The 19,255-nt window shown below is 39.0% G+C and overlaps 1 protein-coding gene and 1 long non-coding RNA gene across 5 annotated transcripts in view; one reads left to right on the top strand and one right to left on the bottom strand.

The window, feature by feature from the left end:
• The window catches only part of ASCC3 (activating signal cointegrator 1 complex subunit 3), a 344,503-nt gene extending 342,822 nt beyond the window's left edge, over nucleotides 1-1,681 (bottom strand). Inside the window, exon 1 of the mRNA XM_059177004.1 lies at nucleotides 1,397-1,681. The gene's annotated coding sequence lies outside the window, so the exon portion shown is untranslated. The remainder of the gene's footprint in view (nucleotides 1-1,396) is intronic.
• Nucleotides 1,682-1,740: 59 nt separating this feature from the next.
• On the top strand, nucleotides 1,741-16,913 carry LOC131833572 (uncharacterized). Of its 4 annotated transcripts, none has more exons than XR_009354534.1 (4): nucleotides 1,741-1,878; nucleotides 1,974-2,304; nucleotides 4,975-5,130; nucleotides 16,792-16,913. It is a non-coding gene; the product is annotated as an uncharacterized LOC131833572 (long non-coding RNA). The 4 variants fall into 4 exon arrangements; XR_009354532.1 differs by lacking the exon at nucleotides 16,792-16,913 and adding an exon at nucleotides 15,685-15,832; XR_009354533.1 differs by lacking the exon at nucleotides 16,792-16,913 and adding an exon at nucleotides 5,567-6,032.
• The last annotated feature ends 2,342 nt before the right edge of the window (nucleotides 16,914-19,255 follow it).

The following is a 19,255-nucleotide window of genomic DNA, read 5'->3' as shown; positions in this document are numbered from 1 at the left end:
TCTTTTTCTCCCAATACCCCTCCCCCCACTTGAGCTCCCTCTCCCTCTCTCTCTCAAATAAATAAATCTTTAAAAAAAAAATTATTCTTAACTGGCAAAACATTGGCACATATGCTTTTTGATCAAAGGCAAAAATCAAGTCATGCTGTTCAAGAAAAATAATCTGTTCCTTTTTAGGGGCCCATTACATATTATTATTGACAATAACTTACTCTCATGAAAAGCTTCACTTTGGTCCACTAGAGATCCACGACATGAAGAGGAACCTTAGTTAAGATTCTCTGTTAAAAGGATATGGGACTATAGAGAGACTCTGTCTCTCTCCTGATTTTCTAGGCCTAGCACAGTGCCTGACACAGATGAAGACATGAAAGAATGAAATAAAAGAAAGCTGCTCAGCAAGGATCAAGGCGGCTAAACCATGAAAAATTATTCATCTAAATAAGATCATATAGCTTACACTTAATTGGCCTCTCTAAGGAGCGCTTTTCTCATGTGAGGCTACTATTATAGTATCATCACAATTAAAAAATACATGCACAGAACCTCATTCCAGATTAGAATCAAAAGCTGAATTCTTAACTTTTCACAACACTCTGAAAATGAGAAAAAAAATTCATCCATGAAACATGAAATTTAGTGATGAAGATACTGGTTATTCAATGCAATCTTACTTAGAGAAAGAAAATATTCTTACTAGCTTGAGTGTACATGTGGTATCATTCATATCAAACTTTTAGCTAACGCTAAAATTACGCTTCTTTTAAACCAAAGAAGAGCAAAATACACAGGCACACTGCATTCAGTAAATAAATTAACTTATGATATAAAGGCTATTTAATACAACTGCCCCCATACCCACAACACCTGCCTCAAACGCGCACACATCCACTTTCTTCAATATGACATTCTAGACTCGGCGATTGCTAAATTCACCCACAATTCACTATGACCAACTCCCTAACCAGACTACTTTTCAGTGTGGAGGTAAAATAAAATATAAAGGAGGCTTTTCTCCCAAAATCTGTGTGAAGAAAACGAAAAAGTTACCACGGCTATTAACAAAACAAACGAAACCTAAAGAAAGCAAATTACCCTCACACAGGAAAGAAAAATCACCCCATCGGGTCACACGTTGTGGCCTAATACCTGGCCAATATGTGGCTTGGGTCGATTTTTCTCATCACGACCCCCACAAACAGATTCCAAGAGTGGGACCAGACTGTCGTGGACCACAGACACGACTTCAGGCCCCGAGAGGGATGACAGCTCTTGGCTTGCCGCCCAGTCCCGAAGGGGCTGTCGGGTCGCGTAGCCCCCACCCCCGAACTCCCGGGCCCGCCATCTAGCCCTGGCCGCGGCGCCCCTCCTCCTTCTCCCACCTCCACCTCCTCACCTCTCGGCACCAGCTCACGCGCGTCCCATCACTCGGTCAGCTTCTGCCTTCGAGTCTCCCTCCCTTTCGTTTTCATTTTTACTTCCCACGCCGGGTAGAGAACGGAGGGCAGAGCCGAAGATGCCAGTGGGCTGCTGCACCGCTGAGCCTCCCTCCGCACCCCACCCGGAGCTCGCCGGGGTCGCTCCCAGTCACAGCGTACAGCGCCCCGACCACCACACAGACCTACAAACCCGGCTAGGAGGGAGGGGGCGGAGCGAGCGCGCGCCTACACGTCACCCGACCGCAGCGCCGCCAACGTCGGCACGTCGGCTCCCCGGGGCCCCACCCCGTCCGCGCGCGCCGCCGCGCGCTTCCCACTCGCCTCCCGCTCGCCCCCGGCTCGCGGAGCTGAGCTGCGAAGGGGGCCGGGCTGGCGCCGAGGGCGCGTCCCCAAACGGGCACGGGCGCGGACGCGCGCGTTCCTGGGGCTCCGAGGTCAGGTGGGTGTCCCTGCGGGGTCAGGCCTGCTGCTTCTAGCTCGCTGCCAGAGCATTTTCCTCGCAATTACTGGAGTTGACTGCATCTTTTCTCCTAGTCTTTTTCCTAGGATGAAGACAAAGAAGTAATAATTCCTACAAAGGAGAGAAGAGCAGTAAATATGAAGTCTGAAGAACCGGGTCATTGCGATCTACATCACCAGCCACGAGCTCCCGGCTATGGGACACCTTATACGCGGTTCTCTAGTCTCGGGTCCGCTTTCCTTAAGCTTTCTCAATTCTCAGTTCAGTTATCTTCAAGTTATCTCTGCTATCTGGTCCTTTGGTCGGACGGCTGCCTCCACAAACAAAATGTCTTTAAGATTCCCTGGCTCGTTTGGAAAGACTGACGACATTAAGAAAAATTAACGAACCTCAAGAACTGTCTGGGTATGTGTATACGGTTCCAGACCAAACGTCGGGCCTGACGGCCTGACTTAATGTGTCCTAGCTTCCTCCTCTTCCACCTCCGTTTCTCAGAAGGAATGTGTCTTGGTGCCTAATGGAACTGTGTTTTATAGAAAGGCAGTCAACAGTGATCCGGTTAATACTCTTGACTGGCCAAGCCATAATTGGAGTTCTGTGTTCAATCTAGATTGAGCACTTAAAAAAAAAAAAGCAAACTCAGAGAAGCTGGAATTATTTCACAGGAGAGCAGATGATGACGAGAACCCCAAAATGTAACACATAAAAGAAGTACTGATTGAAGTGGGGAGCATTCTCAGAGAAGAGAGAAAGCTACAGGAACATTGAATAAATGAGTCGTGTGATACTAGATTCGTTTCATTTGGTCTTAAGAGATGCAGACTTGAGAGAAACGGGTTCCATGTCCTGAAAAAGGAGATCTTTCTAGCAGTAGTCAGAGAAGTTGTCTGCCTTAGGATATGTGGGGGCCTCAACTACTGGATTTGACCTTAATTAGATTCTGAAGGCTTATTTCATAGGTAGGAGGTGCAAGGGAGCCATATATGAAAAGAACCAGCTCATGTTTTTTTTTCTTTTGTTTGTTTTTTTTTTTTTTTAAGATTTTACTTATTTATTTATTTGTCAGAGAGAGAGCACGCACAGGCAGACAGAATGGCAGGCAGAGGCAGAGAGAGAAGCAGGCTCCCTGCTGAGCAAGGAGCCCGATGTGGGACTCGATCCCAGGACACTGAGATCATGACCCAAGCTGAAGGCAGCTGCTTAACCAACTGAGCCACCCAGGCTCATGGTTTTTTACAGTCATTCCCAACCTTCAGATTGGATCAGCCCTTGGTCCCAGACTTAAAAGAATTTAGAGGTTAACTTATGAGACAAGACAAATGCATCTAAAGAAGAAAGGAAGCCACATGATACCGAGAGGTACTAACAGTAAGTGGTAGACATTCATGTGGCAGATTGTTCTTTTCTTATCACAGTTCCCAAGAGTTAAGGGAGAAAAAGGAGATTGAAAATGGACCCTGCCTAGAACTGCCCTAGAACTAACCAAATGCGGCTCTTTACCCTTGAAATGTAGCAGAAAATGTAAACATGCAGCAAGTGCAAAATATACACCAGATTTTGAAATTTAGTACAAAAACAAAAGTAAAATATCTTAATTCTTATATTGAGTACATATTGGAATATTAACATTTGATATAGGGTCAGTCATATTAAAAGTAATTTTACCTGTTTTTTTTTTAATGTGGCTTCTAGGAAGTTTTAAATTACATAGGTAGCTTGCATCTTATTTCTATTAAGCAATTCTGATCTAGAGGGAAATACACTTCACTGAGCTCTGAGAACTATCTTTGTCCTCTTTGTAATCCCTGGAGGGTTTTCCAAAATGTCAGCGGAAAGAGTCTGATGACAGGATTCCTAATGAAGAGATAGAAGACTGTCTAGAAAGTGTGTTATGAGCAAAGACAAGGAAACAAGATTACAGATGCCCTCTATGATAATGAGTAACCCATTGATTTTTAATGGAAGATGCTTATTGGAAGGCAGTGACAAAGTTAAAATCAAAAGCTAATCTGTAAGAAGACTCAGTTTTTAATTTAAGGAATTTAATAGTGTAGGCAATTAGGATCTGGCAGTTACAAAATGGGATTGTGGGCACCTGGGTGGCTCAGTTGTTTAAGTGACTGTCTTCGGCTCATAATCCCGGAGTCCCAGGATCAGGATCAGGTCCCGAATGGGGCTCCCAGCTCCTCGGGAAGTCTGCTTCTCCCTCTGAGCTTCTCCCCTCTCATGCTCTCTCTCTCGCTCTCTCAAATAAATAAACTTAAAGAAAAGAAAAGAAAATGGGATTATATGAATCTCTTGTCAATATTGAGTAGGGTGGGGATGCCTACATGACTCAGTCAGTTAAGGGAACCGGTGATCTTCACTTCAGGTCATGATACCAAGGTCCTGGGCTTGAGTCCCGCATTAGGCTCCTTGCTCAGCGGGGAGTCCGCTTGTGCCTCTGCGTGCTGCTACCCCCTGCTTGTGTACATTCTCTCCGACAAATAAATACCATCTTTTAAAAAATATATTGAGCAGGGTGGGTTGAAACTAATTGGTGGTTGGGCAACCAATTAAAACTCATACTTCAAAATGTATTATTCTAGGGGGACGTGGGTGGCTCAGTGGGTTAAGCCTCTGCCTTTGACTGGGGTCATGATCTTGGGGTCCAGGGATCAAGCCCCTCATCAGGCTCTCTGCTCAGCAGGGAGCCTCCTCCCCCCACCCCATCCTGCCTCTCCCCGCACCTGCCTCTCTCTGCCTACTTGTTATCTCTCTCTGTCAAATAAATGAATAAAGTATTTTTTAAAAATGTGTTATTCTGGGGCACGTGGGTGGCTCAGTCATTAAGCGTCTGCCTTTGGCTCAGGTCATGGTCCTGGGGTCCTGGGATCAAGTCCCTGCATCAGGCTCCCTGCTAGGCAGGAAGCCTGCTTCTCCCTCTCCCACTCCCCCTGCTTGTGTACACTCTCTTGCTGTGTCTCTCTCTGTCAAAGAAATAAAATATTTTTTTTAAAAAAGTGTTATTCCACAAACAGTGGGTTATAGATTTAAATTGATTATGGTCCAAGGTTTCCCTTTCTGTTGTTTCAGTTACCTGAGGTCAACCACTATCAGGATGCAGATGATCCTTCTAATATATCATCAAAGGGAAAATAGTGGCCTAATGCTATGTCACAATGCCTGTGTCATTCACTTCACTTCATCTCATCACTAGGCATTTTATCCTCTCACATCAAAAGAAGAAGGGTAAGAACACTACAATAAGATATTTAGAGAGAGAAAAAGACCACATTCACATAGCTTTTATTACATTATATTGTTGTAGTTATTCTGTTATTGGTCATTGTTGTTAATCTCTTACTGCCCCTAATTTATAAACTGAACCTTAACATAAGTATGTATGTGTAGGAAAAAACATAGTATATACAGGGTACTAGCATTGGTTTCAGGCATCCACTGGGGCAGTCTTGGAAGTATCTCACACAGACGGGATTAAAAAGTATGACATGAATCTGTATTGTTTGATATGGAAATTTATCAAGGAGTACCATTGAGTAAATAGTTTGGAAAATAATACATACACAACATGAACCCATATATGTAAAATTATATATGTGTGTGTATGTAACTAGATTATTTGACTAATAGTGCCTTAATTTTCTTAAAATTCCCTCAAAAACAGAAAATCTCAAGATGAAAGTGTTTCCAGCATATTTTCATGGACTCAACAAAGTCATCCATGTTTTTTGGTTCTTTTCATCTCTATGTTCTATCATTCTTAGCATGTTAGCCTTTCACTCTCACCCTTATTACCTCATGAGTTGTCAGAATGGGTTGATGAGCTCCAGACTCATGTCTAGCCCATGAGTCCCTTAGTATCTCAGTATGTGTATCTACTAGGTCTGTTCAGCTCACCAGTGTCCCACAGCCTTGGCTTCTGGATAATTTTGGTTTTACCTATTCACATTCCATAGGTTCCCCCTCCTTTTTGCATACCCCAACTTAAAATTAACATTGGGTCTTAAAATTACGTATCTGCTGGACCCCAGTGCATTTCTTTGCCTGGAACTGACGCTTAACCTCTGGAGGATGCTGATTAATAAAAAACTCAATTCTAAAATGAGTTTCCCTAGTCTTTTTAATAAATGATGATGATACAGGGAAAAAAATTATGATGGGAGACGCTGTTGGTTGTCTACACAGTCACCATTTTTCTCCTCTTCCTTAATAAAATGAATTTGTTAGGTCATCAAACAACTAAAGGAATGTGAGCTCTTCCTGTTACCCTGGAAGTAATTCTATTTCCTTTTGAATAAGAATTTTGTAGAGGTGGTCATGTGACCAAGGGATAGTCAGCAAGGGGGGGTTCTGCAATAAGTTTTATCCAAATGGCAAATATATGCTTATAAGTTCTATAGAGAGCTATTCTTGGCTTACAGTTCAAGATGAGATGGTAGACTTGGCATATAATTTGCCTAATGTTCTTTTCCTATACAGTGCTGAAATAAAAATTTAGAAGTAGGAAAACTGAGGAATAAATAAAAAAGTGAAGATAGTGTGTGTTTGGTGCATGTACTTATGTGGAGAGGAGAATGCTCAGTGGAGAAGAGAAAAGTAAATGAAACTTGAACAGTTTCCTGGGAAACAAGGCTAATGGTAGAGATTTGACTAGGAATAACACCTAAAACCATTGCCAAAAAATACAGTGAAGAAGCTACAAAAGAGTTGGTTGAGGCATGGCAGAGAGCAGAAGTAAGAATAAGGGCTGAAAATGGGGTTGACATTCGATATATGGTACACTTGACTCAGGCACCACACACATTTCCTTCTTCATTGTACATACTGAGAGCTGACAAAGACATCTGCCACCAAACAAAGAAACAAAAACGACCCCAAAAGTCTTGAAATGAATTGTGCAAATAGTAGAGACGAAATGAAAGCTTTTATGTTGACAACACAGTGTAATACCATTTTCATTGTGGTACTCAGGGCCAGCATTCAGAGAGCTAGTTACTTGCCTTCTCATCCTAAAGTAAAACCTGATATTTAGCATTCCTGGTCCTACCCTATCAAACCCAGGTACTTGTTCACAATTACTACGTAGGAGAGAAAACTGGAAGACATCCTGCTTACTAAAAGCAAAGAAGGGCACCTGGATGGCTCAGTTGGTTAAGTGTCTGCCTTCAGATCAGATCATGACCCCAGGGTCCTGGGAGTGAGATCCTCATTGGGCTCCCAGCTTCTTCCTCTTTCCCTGCTTCTCCCTCTCCCCCTGCTTGTGGGCTCCCTTACTTGAGAGAGCCACCCAGGCACCCCTGTATAAATAAAACAAACAAATCAATTACCAGTTTATATATACATACATATTTAATTTTTTAATTTTTTTATTTAATGTACTTAAATACTTTAAACACATAAAATATATACTTTATATATTTTGCTGAATATTTATATGCATTTTATATGTGTATTTATCACATAAGTAACAAATACAAGTAAATCTTATGTAACATATATAATATAATATATATTTAGATAAATATTTGTATTATATCATATGTGTATAGAAATGTACAATAAAGAATAAACAGGCAAATCAGGAAATCACTGTTATGAAAGAGAGAGAAAGGAAAACAGAAAAACAAACTCTAGAGGAAACAGATATATTTCACAAAATAGAATGGAACATTTTTTAAAAACACTCCAATTTATAAACTTAAGTATTCAGAATATATTTTATCTATGAGCTATAAATAAGGTACTCCGAAAAAGGAGCAACCATAGAATCATATAGTTCAGAGACACTGAACACATGATTCCTTAAATGAGAAATTCAAGGGAAGTACCAGAGATAAAATCAAAGAAATCTAGAACTTAGCATACAAAGACATAAACAGAAAATATGAGAAAAGATGAAGAGTCACAGAGAGCCAATCCAATGGACTAACATTCAACCATTAGAAAAGAAAGAGATTTAGAAAAAAAAATGAGAAAAAAAATTTTAATTATAAGAGGGTTTTTTAGAATGTAGAGAGAAATGTTTTCAGATTGAGTAGAAAAAGATAGGGTATCAGAACATAGAAGGAAAAAGATTGACACTTGGAGATATTATCATGTAATAACAGGAATAAAAACTAGGGGGGCACCTGGGTGGCTCAGTTGGTTAAGCGACTGCCTTTGGCTCAGGTCATAATCTTGGAGTCCTGCATCGGGCTCCCTGCTCCACAGGGAGTCTGCTTCTTCCTCTGACCCTCCCCCTTCTCATGCTCACTCGCTCACTCTCTCTCATTCTCTCTCTCTCTCAAATAAATAAAATCTTAAAAAAAAAGAATAAAAACTAGGAATACTAGTCAGTAATAATAATATAATAAGTCCCTAAAGTTTATAAACATAAAAGACATGTTATCAACAAAAGGAATTAAAATCAAACCTATTGGGGCACCTGGGCGGCTCAGTTAGTTAAGCTTCCAACTCTTGATTTTGACTGGGGTCATGATCTCAGGGTCACGTGATCGAGCCACTCAATGGGCTCCTCTGTGGATATGGAGCCTGCTTGAGATTCTCCCTTTCCCTCTGCCTCCCCAACCCTCTCTTTCCTCTTCAAAAGAAAAAAAAAAAAAAAATAGACCTAACAGCATTGGGTCCTAGAAGACAATGACAGAATATTTTCAAAGTATTAATGGTAGATATCATTCACTATAGATGTGTATATTTATTTAAATTAGCAATTAACTGTAAGAGCAACATCAAAATTTTTAGACCATCAAATGTGGAACTGCAGAAGATTTTCCTCCCATGTGATCTTCACTCCAGCAAAAATAAGTCCAGAAACTCTGGGAAATAGTTCAGAAAAATAAGGCTGAAAACATGTAATTCTGGAAAAGGTATACCAATCTTAGAGGCAAACTGACATTCCCAAAAGGGGCTGTGCAGCATGTCTAGAGAGAAAGCAGTATAGATGAAAGAAGGAAGAGTTCAAGGAATAGGTTTCTATGGAAGTAAGTGGGAAATCCAATAGGATAAATGATAAAATAGGGAATTTTTTTTTAAGTGAAAGCTGTAGTAAATCAAATACTACAAGGATAAAATATGTAAAGGGGTGGTAAAGGAAATTCAGAAAACAAAATATCATTAGGAAAAGGGTAAGAACAGTTCAGAGGACTACCCTTAGGTCTGAGAGGAGGAAGGGAGCTAGCAAAAGAGAAAGAGTAGCCAAAGAGGAAAGAGATTAGCAAAGATATTGAAAATCACTTTTTGAAAAAGTCATCAAGGTTAATTCCTGTTCAGAGTCAAAGAGAATGGAGACTGAGTTAATGTCTTCAGAGATTTATGTAATTGATGGATTGGAAACAGTTTTAGTAACTTGACAGGGATGGAAATCAGATGGCAAATTAAGAGAATAAATGAGGTAATGGAGACAGGGATGAGAATCATTTTTGTCTAACAAATGCATGAAAAAAGCAGAGCAGTGGAGGAAATATTAGGGTCCAGAGAAAGACTTCTGTCTGTGTGTGTTTTTAAGATAGAAAAACAAGCATATGTCCAAGATACTAATAGAAGGAAAAAAACTTATAAGAGATAAATTGAGTAAAGATAACAGTGAGGTAAAGTGAAGACAGACAAGGATACACTCGAGACCATATGTGAAGTTGTTCTTAACCTTGGGAGAGGGACTTTTTCCTGTGAGACAAGATGAAAGAAGTAGAGGATGCTTCAAAATATAGGAAAAATTTAAGGTATTGAAGGAAGAATGTCTAGCTATAAAAATTTCAAAGTTGAATATACAATATGAATGGTATGCTTCTTTTAGCAGCCTTGGAATTATGGCTTGCTCAGTGTATGAATATTCTTAACTATTTCCTATAAGATAGTAAGATACATTGAATTTTCATAATTTACTATAAAATACAGAAAAAAAATTCAAACATGCAGACATAGGTTAGGTTTTAAAAAGCAACACTACTCAGTCGATCTAAACTTAAGAAATGAAAACTCCAAGTCAGAGAGTTCTCATTGACTAATTTGACTTGAGATCTACTTAGTTGCCCAAATGCCAGGTGAGAATCAGTGACAATTGTTAGTATGCATATGAATATAGGTTTGTTTATATAAATGGGATTGGGGGAAAGAAGATTAGGGGTAGTTAGCTTCAAAATGATTAATTTTTAGCTAGCCTTTTCATATCAGGAGCTAGGTTTGCCTATCTTTCTTCCTCCCTCCCTTTCTTTCTTTCTAAGATTTTATTTATTTGTTTGGGAGAGAGAGGGAGAGCACAGAGGGAGAAGCAGACTCCCCATTGAGCAGGGAATGCGATGTAAGACTCAATCGCAGGACCCTGGGACTCTGAGCCAAATGTAGATGCTCAACCAACTGAGCCACCCATGCATCCCTAGGTTTGCTTTTTGTATGCAAGCAAATCACCCAAAGCTTGAGGTGCTAACATATTTATTACTTAAAGCACTGTGTGGGAATGGAAGAAACTTTCCTTGCCAACTGTTACTATTCTGTGATTTCTCCCAACAGAGAAGTTAAGGAATTATTTAGACTGTATATGAGACCCAGAGTAACAGTAGCAATAGAGTTTTCACTCTCGAAACATGATAGATGAGTAATTGGTTTGCAAGTTCATTGGGAATGTCACAGGTATAATCTGAAACTGGTCCCTGTATTTGGAGGACAGGGAGAGACCAAAGAAAGAAGAAGCCCACTCTAGGTTGCTAAGTGGAAAATTTAATAACCAAAGGGAACTTACTTACTCAAGTTTGTTTTAGGGTACAAGACAAGTGGATCCCTAGATGCATCTGTCGAATCTTAAAAGTTTATATAGAGGCCTTAGCCAGGTTCAGTCAAGTACCTATACTATCTTATACTGTCTAAATAGTTTCAGCACCTCATCATTATCCCAAGGCAATGTCCTTGGGGCAGCTGCTGGGAGCATGAAGGCAAGCGGAACTCACATTCCAAAGATAACCGGTAGGCAGAGGTGCCTTTGATTGCCTGGGGTCAGCTCAAGGGTCAACCAGCAGTGATGTCTTTTCAGTCACCCTCCCCCAAGAGCAGTCTTGGAATAGTGCAGTTGTATTCAGGATTTAGTCATCCAGAGATCCAGGCATCTTCTTGCTGTTCTACAATTTTTAGTGTAGTGTTCTCATCTAATAATATGAGATGACTTGCAACCAAGACTATATTCCAAGTAGCAGTCTAAAGAAGAGGAGGAACAGAGGGACCTATTTTGGGAACATGAGCTGAAAGTACACCCTCACTTAGTCACATGACCACACTTAATTTCAAGGGCAGCTGGGAGAAGTAGTTTTTATTTTAGGCAAAAATATTATATATTGCAGTTAAAATTCAGTTCTGTTGCCATGAGAGATAAAGACATATTTGGAGATAAATGTTTCACCCACAATCCTTTTCCTTCTCAATTAAAGCAAACATATTGGTATTAAACAGATAAGGATAGCCTCCCTTCACTTATCAGGACTGAGCCATGGGAAACAATAATATGAAGACTAACTTTTATCTCTTTTATGCACATAAAAATTGAGCAAGTAAAAAATGGCAATATATAATGATGGATATTAATTATTTTAAGAATTAAAATTTGCTGAAGTTTAGACTATTCTTAAGGATTTTTAATATGGTCCAAATGGAGCTTCCATTCATTCTACCCACAAGTAATTAAGCATATATCACATAACCCACACTTCGCTAAGCATTGTGAACTTGCCAAAGGAAAGTGTGATATAATCTCTATTCTCAGGGAACTTAGAGGAACTTATAGTTTGAAAAGGAGACAAATTTAACACAAGACTCTTAAAGAACTATTAAGTGCTGAGTTGTGTGATACTTTATGAGTACAAAAGGAATGCAAAGCTAAGATAGGGCTTCATTGGCTGCAGGAGATTAAACACGTTTGCAAAAAATGTATGGAGCTGGGCATATAAGAATAGGTAGAATTTATTTATAAAACCTTTCATATGCAAAATCATGAACAGTATATTTGTAAGATTGATTCTAGAGAATAGAGGCATGTTGAATTTTAGAAGTCCAGACTCTTGCTAGTAAGAGCTTGAAAATACTGACTTGATAGTCTATAAACAGGCATTCTGTTTTTTGCTCTATGTTGTATCCTTAAGTACTAACTTGAAACATAGTAGACACCAAATGGTTGTCAGTTAAATGTACTTTTCCTTTAATACTCAAGTGTTTCCTTTATTATGTGATGGATTAAAATTTTAATTAAGGTATAGCTTTTTTTCAAAATTGAGGTGTATTAAAGTTTACATATCTTATGTGTACAGTGCTATATGCTACCTCACGTGACTGCTATCCAAACGAAGATATAAATATTTCCAGCATATTTTTTTTTAAGATTTTATTTATTTATTTGACAGTGAGAGATCACAAGTAGGCAGAGAGGCAGGCAGAGAGAGAGAGAGAGAGGAAGGGAAGCAGGATCCCCGCTGAACAGAGAGCCCAATGTGGGGATCGATCCCAGGACCCTGACATCATGACCAGAGCCGAAGGCAGTGGCTTAACCCACTGAGCCACTCAGGTGCCCCCATTTCCAGCACATCTTAATTCTCGCTTTTAACCCTCCCCGTCAGCATTTAAGCCCCTGTATCCCACCCCAGCAACCCCAAAGTAGCCACTATTCTGACTTCTGTCAACATAGATTACTATCTTGTTTTGAAATTCACACACATGAAATCATATAGTATGTCACTCAGTACTTTTTTCATGTTGTTGCCACCCTGGCCTTAATTTATATATTGTATTGATACTTCAAAGAGATATTCTCCACCCTCTGTTTTAAAAGTCTTTTCTTATGGGAAAATCCCATAAAGGTATGTAGAAGGTGTTTATTATAATATACATTAGAGGTGTTACTGACTTTTAAATTTCAAAGAGAGATTGTGTTCACTTTAAAAGTAGGTAAGGTCAGGATAGCCTTCGTCCTGAACCATGGTAGTACAGCTTGGTACTTCCAAAGTGATGGTCAAGTTAACTTGCTGTGGCTTTGTTACTCTAACAAACCTGAAAATGCCCTATGAGAAGTTTAGGCCAATTACAAAGTTAGAGGCAGAGTCACCACACAAAACCACCCTCATTTCTGATACCAAGTGCAAGTTTGCAGGAGGGGGGTGGGGATATGGAGTGATTCTCCCAAATTCAGTTTCAGTAATTTTCAGAAAGACCCACAAAACCACTAAAAGCTATTATACTATGGTTATGGCTTATTAAAAGGAAAAGATAATAGATTAAGATTAAAGGAAAGCACACATAAAACAGAGTCTAGAAGACTTCAAATGACAATCAGTTGTCTTCTAGCTATGAAGTCAGGACACATTAATGTTCTAGCATCAACATGTGACAATATGCATGGAATACCACCAATCAGGGAGGCTCACCTGAGCTTGGTGTCCAAATGTAGGTCTCAGTTTCCAGGTTCACTGATACTGTGTGACCCAAAAGCCCCACCCAAAATCTTACTGTTAATCTTTTTTTTACTGGCTAATACACAACCTAAGACGATATGGGTGTTGCCAGTCCCCAACCTAAATCAAATTGTTAGACTACTCATTATAACCCAAGACCCTCAGATAACTCCTTCTTAAAAGGGTAAAGGCAAAAGCCAGGCAGGCCTTCTCTTTGGCTCTAATTCATTGCTATACACCCCCTAAATCTCTACTTTCCTCATTGGGAGGATTTGTTGTTTACAACCCCTGAAATTAAATTGTTCAAAAAAAAATTATTTCTCAACTACCAATTTTTAAGTTTATATTTTAAAACATTCTGAATGATTATGAAGCATCTCAACAAAGAAAATTATGATTAGAATAGGATTACTAACATTTTCTTTTTCCTCTAATTGTCCAATATATATAAATAGGAAGATGCTACCAGACTTACTAGCTTGTAATGCATTCTCTGTTAAGTTTCACAACAGCTAGAAAATAAAATTGAAAGTTTTTCAGTAGACTATAGTGCCAGAAATGATAATGAAGGAAAAATGAAGCCATATAGTAACAGTTCAATGATTTTGAGGCTTGGGAATTGTGTAAGTTTACAAGACCTCCCTAGAGAGAATATAAACAACCGAAGACCTCTGTAAGAAACACTGAGTTGTTAAAAATTGCCCCCATATTTTAAACATTCTTTCTTTGCATATATGTGTTGAGGAGTCATCACTAAGGAAGTAATACCATTATAGTTTAAAATGAAATTAGAAGATTTAAGTGTTAAGGTCCCATTTATTAATATTCAAGTTTCTCTTAAAATAATTTTAATTGCATTTTGATAGGTTTAGCTCTTCCTAGTTTAGACATGAGTTGTAATTTTTTGTTGTTGTTCTTTTTAAGATATAGTAGAGATATAGGACTTAAGTGACAAAATAGTTTAGAGATAGAAATTCTAATCTCTAGGAGCTTAATAAGCAAGACGAGGAAATTTAAAGTCAGTCAACTCACAGGTCAGACAGGCAGTTATTATAGTCATTGGTCAGGAAGGGCAAGGTTCAAGTCAGGCATAAGATTCGGGTTTCATAGGCTTAAGACACTCAGACTAGAGCTATATTTAGCTAACTCTATGCATTGATGTGAAGGTTCATTCATCCATTCATTTGTGAAACTGAGTAGAGGAAACCTCATTTAAAATGGAGTCAGGAGGCTAGAAGGGGGAGCTTTCATGCCCTCCTACTTCTTGTCAAGAAGAGAGCTATCTTGTGTTCCCGATGGGAAGAAGCCTACCTTACTCCTCCAGCAGGAAGAAGAAAGAATTTCTCTAGGCCCAACAACAAGCCCAGTCAGTAAGAAAATATCACAGCTCAATGAGAAATCATCACTCTGCTGGACTCTTACTTTCTTCAGTGGATTTTCATTCACAGCAGTCCCTCAACCCCCAAATTCTTCCTTTTCTTGATAATGTTTCTCTCATTTGACCTGGGGGACCTGCCTGTAGCTTGGCATAGCTTGCATGTCCAAATTGCAAATCCTCTGCTATTATTGAATAAACACATTTTGCTGGTCAAATAACCAGCTGTTTTTCTTGTAATGTCAACACATTCAAGTGATACACATGCTGAGTACCTACCTTAAGTCAGCAGACTCAGTAGCAAACAAGACAAACACTGTGTTGGCTTTTTAACAAATGATAGCTATCTGTCACTGCTCAAGTACTTGCTATTTGCCAGGCGTAGTGCTAAGCATTTCTTCCTGGAACTCTAGAAGTGTTTATTATTCTCACTTTTGTTATGTAGATTTCACAGGAAAGGCAATTGAGACTTAGGAGGTTGACAATCTGTCCGGAAGGGAATGTCTAACCACGATTCAGCACACCCTCTAAAGCTGAAATTTCTTGCTATCAAAAGGCTCTTTCGAGTAGTAATGGACAGTTTCTCAGTATCTGAAAAAGTGTTTTTACCTTCTCCAGGACTTTTCAGTTTCTTTGCTGGTTACAGGAGCGCCATCTTTTGACAAGATGTGGAATTTCATAAAAGAGGACTTAAGGGAACTGAAGACAAACTAGTCAAGGCTTACCTTGTTCTCTTTATTAAATGGGTTATTGTCTAGGGTTACCATGTTTTCTAAACTAGAAGAAAGGACTTATTTTGGTTACAGCTCTTGGTCAATTGGTACTTATTTTGCTATTATGAAGAAGAAAGAAAAATAGGGACAGATAATTAATTTTTGTATATTAGTACTTAAGATGTATATTCAAGATTGCTTACAAATAATTTCTTCCTTAAATATGTGATGTTGATTTCATTAATACCACATTTAAAATTTTTAAATCTAGGTTCAATGAATAAACAAAGAGAAAAATTGTCCTACCCCGAACACAAAGTCTCGGATTTACACAACTCTGAACAGACCTAGTTACTTAACAACCGCTAAAGTGAATGTTTTGAAAAAATAAATGCTGACATATGTACTCTGTGGGAGAATTTTTCCTTTTAAGCTTTCACAAAGACACAGCAAGAAATTATAAATACATATATAAGCAAAACAAGATTAAGCAACACTTTTTCATTGTGTGTGTAGCACTAATTATAGTGTTTCCTTTTATAAAAGCAGAAATAGTATAATATCTTCTTAGAGCTAGAAGTAGACGACTATATCCTAGCAATAGCAAGCCTGTATGTTAAGACCACCTCCCACAGACATGAACACTAGCTGCCCAGAGCTGACATCAATCCCAGAATTCTTTTTCTGTTTAGCCATCTTTTAACCTAAATGAACCAACTCAACTTGCCAGGAATTACAAGCTTAAAGAACAGTATTTTGGGGTGCCTGGATGGCTCAGTGGGTTAAGCCGCTGCCTTCGGCTCAGGTCATGATCTCAGGGCCCTGGGATCGAGTCCCGCATCAGGCTCTCTGCTCAGCAGGGAGCCTGCTTCCCTCTTTCTCTCTCTGCCTGCCTCTCCATCTCCTTGTGATTTCTCTCTGTCAAATAAATAAATAAAATCTTAAAAAAAAAACAGTATTTTAAGTTAGAGCAATATTTACTAAAATTTTAATATTGAAAGCATAACTTTTGACAGAGCTAAAATGAAATGTTTTTTTCTCTCACCGTTCCTTTAAATTTTATTGGGGTAGAGTACCTATTCCTGGATGAAAACTATGGTGGGATCTGTGCCTTTATTGTTGTTGTTCGTTGACTTTTTTAAATAATATAACTTTCTGTTGTCATTTTAAGTTACAGACACTATGACAATTCAGTAACCTAAGTATTTAATACTTAAATAAATACTATTTGTTATTGTGTAATAATGAAAATTCATAATTGGATTTAGTATGAATTCTTCTCTCTTGCAATAGCTTAAGCCTAGTAGAGCTGAACTGAAGAAGTGGAATGGGCCTTCTCTCTTCTTCTGTTGCGTGACATATTGCTATCATTTCCCAGGCCACATCCAGCCCTTAGGAGGTGGGAAGATGACAACAAGTGAGAGATACAGGACATTTCTTACTTCACTGAAAATCCTAGTTGTTTCCTTCTCTGTGTCTAAAGGCAGGGACCTCTTGCAATTCCTGGTAAATGATTAAAATAGATTCTTTCTCTTTGTAGATACCTTTGAGAACTCCTTGAAGGTTCCCAACTAGACCTTTCCAACTCTGGCATTTCATTAGCTGATACATCTTTCCTGGTTTAGGTCCTGAAAATCCTGAAGTGCATCTACAGTTCCTTTTTTGAGAGGAACTCTTTACTCTTCCAGAGAACTTTTTTGGACAGAACCCAAGAATGAACCATGTCAGCTCTTTTTCCCTTGGTTTACTTTCCTTGCCCTGATAAGTTTTAGGAATAAAGGCGGGTCCTAAACCAAAAGTGCTCTCCTATGCCAAGAGGCCAGTCATCCTCAGCCTCTACATTTTCTGGGATGGAGGTAGTAGAGTCAGTCACACCTCAGTCTACAGTCCACTTAAGATTTTAGGGGGCAGCAGTACAACACTAGTTCTTTGCATTTTCAGCTGCAGAAAATACATTTCAAAGCTCTCCCATAGTCCCCTGACAGTACTCCTCGCTAGGCTTGAAGTTAGAAGGTCCTACACACCTATGCCTCTCCCCCTCAGAGGATTGGTACTGTTAAATATTCAACTGAGTAACTTAAAAGATCAGATTTTCTTTTTTTTTTTAATGACTTGTGGATTAAGGAGCATCCTATCTGCAAACAAAAGAGCTCCCTCCAGGTGTAGAAAAGGAAGGTTTTTAAAGGCAGAGGGGGAGTGAGAAAAGAAAATTATTGGCAAGGAATGCATTGTTTTAGGCAAAGTTGCCCTCCAAAGGGGCACGGAGGGGTCTCTCAGTAGATTTCCTAGTGCTGTCAGGGAAATTCCGTGTTGACTGGTTCAAGTTTACATTCCTGGGGGGATTGAAACTGCAGTTGGTATGGAGTCTTAACAGACATAGCTCCATTTGGGGCCTGTGGATTTTTTTTTTTTTTTTTTTTTTTTTTGGCAGTGCTCACGACAGAGTGATAGCTCTCTAAAGAAGCTATTCCTTTACTTTCTCTGATGCCTTTTTTTTTTTTTTTTAATATTCTTGATCTGGTTGAAGCCCCAATGAATCATACAAAATATCTAAAATGCATTTCTTTTGTCAACCTGTGTGTAGAAGGGAGAATGGCTCACCCTCCGTTGAGCATCCTGTCAGCTGATTGGTGCTTCAACAGAAACTATGACAGGAATAATCCCATCCTAAGATCCTGTTAGAAAGTGAAGCACAGAGAAGTGGGACACATCACAGAAGCCAGGTGTGAATAAATTTACTACTTATCAGACTAGGATCTAAATATTTCTTAAAATTGTCTTTTTTTTTTTTTTTTTTCCCATCTCTGTTACCACCATCTTCATTCAAAACTTCGTAATCTCTTACCGGTACTGTTGCAGTCACTTGTCTCTGCCTTGGGTTTTATCCAGTTAAATGTGTTCTTCATAATACCACTAGGTGGTTAACCTACAATGCAAAAGTTACCTTGTCAGTTATTTGCTTTAAATCGTTGAAAATTTCCCAATAGCATTGCCCTAGAGGCAAGCTTCTTAAATATTAGGGTGCCTTCAAATGACCCGAAATCTTATTAAAATTCAGATTCTGTTAGCATGTGGTTTGGAATATGGCCCCAGTTCTGCATTTCTAAAAACCTTTATAATGATGTTATAACTCCAGCTGCTGCTCTAAGGACCACTCTTTGAGTACCAAGGGCCTAGAGATGTTTTGGCTCTTTAGTTGTGCCATTTAAAGACTAACCAAGCTTAGCTATACTCTGATTTCATCTCTTACCTCTCCCCACAGCTACAGTTTAGGGTTTCAGAAGAAAATCATGCTCTTTCATGTCTGGTATCCTTTTTATTATTATTTTTTTTCATATTGTTTATGTTTTTTGATATTTTACATATGGTAATAGTAACTGAGATCTCCTCCCTCAAAATTTCCTTTAGCTCCAGAAAGCAATTCCCTACATCCACAAATTGGTTTAATTTTATATTAGTTTCCTGTAGCTGCTAATAGAAATTATCCCAAACTGGGTGACTGAAAAAATGAATACATAAATAAATATACTCTCTCACAGTTCTGGAGGCCAGTGCCCAAAATCAAGGTGTCAGCAAAGCTGTGCTCCCACCCGTGGCTTTAAGGAAGAATCTCTTGCTTGCCTCTTCCACTTCTGGCACCAGGATTCCCTTGGTTTATAGCTCTAATCTGTGATCACATTGCCCACTCCCTTTAAGTCTTAAAACTCTCTGCTTTATATTTATAAGAATGTATGTATTTGCATTTAGGGCCTACCAGATAATCTAGGAAAAACTCTACCTCTCGAAATCTTAATCACAGCTTTTGTATTTAGGGGGATATGCACTCATGTCATATAAGGCAA

This window comes from Mustela lutreola, chromosome 6, assembly GCF_030435805.1.
Source record: "Mustela lutreola isolate mMusLut2 chromosome 6, mMusLut2.pri, whole genome shotgun sequence".
Taxonomy (NCBI): domain Eukaryota; kingdom Metazoa; phylum Chordata; class Mammalia; order Carnivora; family Mustelidae; genus Mustela; species Mustela lutreola.
The sequence above is the reverse complement of the archived record's forward strand: the minus strand, read 5'-3'. Positions and strand labels throughout refer to the sequence as shown.